Here is a 2,500-nt window from a genome sequence, read left to right on the forward strand (position 1 = left end):
TTTACTACGCTTTGAGAAGGTAACAATGTTCTTCGTCTCGAGCCAAACTGGATTGGGGGGCTTTGACTAAGTCTAAGTGCCCCCGTCCGGACCAAAGCTCAGGGCAATGAGCAGCAGCAGTTGCGAACTGGAGTAACTTAACCTTCGTCTGAATGGTCGAAGAACAGAGAGAACCAACAGTTATTCCTTTAAGAGTTACGTCATAACTAATAATTTGTCTTCTTCTGAACTATGAACAACTTAACTAATGAAAATTTAGCATTGAAAAAATCGCATAAATATGAAAAAAAAAAAATCATATATGAAAAAATTGTATAAATATAAAATATCCTAAAGTACTTTCATATAAAAAAAGTTGAATGGAATGCCATGATATTAATATTTGCATTCTCACTGTATTAATTTCTTTAAAACAATTTCCTGTGTATGGTTACCATAACTAGCAGAGATTTCTAAACTAGAATTCTTGCTTATATATTGTGTGTTTTTTTTTTTTTTTTGAAAATCTTTAAATAGATTTTGAGATGGATGATCAAACAAATATCACCTTTCAGCTGAATATGTTTATATCATTAACCCTCTATGGGGGTCAAGATAATATTTTATCTTCAGTATTAAAAATCTAGAACATTTATAGATGCTATTAAATAATAGCGATGTAAGATTTCAGTTTATTGCATTTTGGTTGGAACACAGTAAGGATACATTTAAAATTTTCAAAATCGTAATGTTATTACAGCCACATTTTCATTGAGGCTTGAAGCGATAAGAGTATTAGTGCTACTCGTTATAAATATAAAAGAGCTACAATATATTACAATTTGGTTGCATTACAATTACGTTAAAATCCGTGCTAGTTTTGTCAAATTTCAATATCAGCTTACACTTTTCTTGCGTCAGAACCAAAGATTTCATTTGGAATCGAAAAAACAGTATTTAAGATTGGTAATCTTTCATATCAATGTAAAATTACAATTCATTTGCAATTTGACTACAATGCAGGATCCTATAATTTACTAGGTGTACAATGTGACCACAATACCAAGGCCATCAGTAGTTTGAGTTGAAATCAGATATTCTTTTTAAATGAAAACTGTATTGACATCAATCAATCACGAATATGAATGCCAAACTTCAACATATTGCAATTTGACTACAAGAGATAAAATTCATGTGTAAATCAGCTTCAGAGTAGTTTGACACATTCGTCTACACCACCTCTTCTATTAACATGCTTTTTTTTCCCATTTGCATGGGCTAAACACTGTTACTTTCTTTTTGAAGGACTTTGCTTTGGCTTTGGGGTAGACCGTAGTCCGGATCTGCTGCCCTGCCTGACATCGCTTAGACCCCAGGAGCGTATGTTCATGCGTTGTACCATTCACCAGCGTCCTCCCCCCTAGCAGCGAGGAGTCCTAGCGATGATTTCAGGTAATGGCTGCCTGACATCGCTTAGACCCCGGGAGCGTATGTTCATGCATTGTACCATTCACCAGCGTCCTTCCTCCTAGCAGCGAGTTGTCCTAGCGCGGTTAGGTAGACAGTTCGAGACGTAAGAGGCGTCTCCTGTTTTTAGGTAATGGAGTGGCTTTGTTTGTATGTGTATTAGTCTGTAACACCCATTTGCTTTAAGCAAACCTATCCATCTATTACATAAGCCCGAGGTGTCTACATGGATAGCAAAGTGACCTCCTCTCTGTAGTGGTTCCCAACCCCAGGGTCACGAGCCAAATTAGGGTGGGGAGGGTATTTCAGAGGGTCTTACGAAAATATATCTTAATAATTCACAGCTGTTCATGTTTTTATTTTTATTAATGTAAATGTTTCACTTCAGTTGAATCCGTAGAACTTCAAAATTTCAAACTTACAGCAAATGTTTTTAGGTTGAACAGGCAGACATAAGTCTTTTTATAGTTTATACACGAAATATCTGTTTTAATATTGTTACTGTTTTTACAGTATTTTATTATTATTAAATATAATAGATTTATTTCCTTATTTCCTTTCCTCACTGGGCTATTATTATTAACGGTGGAACTCCTCTGATCGAAATTCTAGACTTGACCCTATAGGTAAAATAAGACTATTATTTCAAACGTGTATGCAATTTATTACATAAATATCAGTACACATATATTATTCAGAATAGCGCCAGTCATAATATACAAAGGTCAATATCATTATTTCTTTATGTAAAGATATTGTAAATAAACTAAACGTGAATTCTGCAAAAAAATGCAAAATATATAAAATATTTATGAATAGTTAAAAGTTGTGTATTTTGAAATACGTTCATACTTAAGCACATATTCACACTTACGTTTATATTATATATTTATATACAGTCACGATTAAGTACACACGCAAGACAGTACGTTCCTAGTGTTAGTATGTGTGTATATATACATGTTTCTATTCGTGTGTGTATATACAAATATATACGTGCATATATATGCATATATACGAGTATGTATGTATGTATGTATGTATGTATGTATAT

The sequence above is a fragment of the Palaemon carinicauda genome, chromosome 28 (genome assembly GCF_036898095.1).
Source record: "Palaemon carinicauda isolate YSFRI2023 chromosome 28, ASM3689809v2, whole genome shotgun sequence".
NCBI lineage: Eukaryota > Metazoa > Arthropoda > Malacostraca > Decapoda > Palaemonidae > Palaemon > Palaemon carinicauda.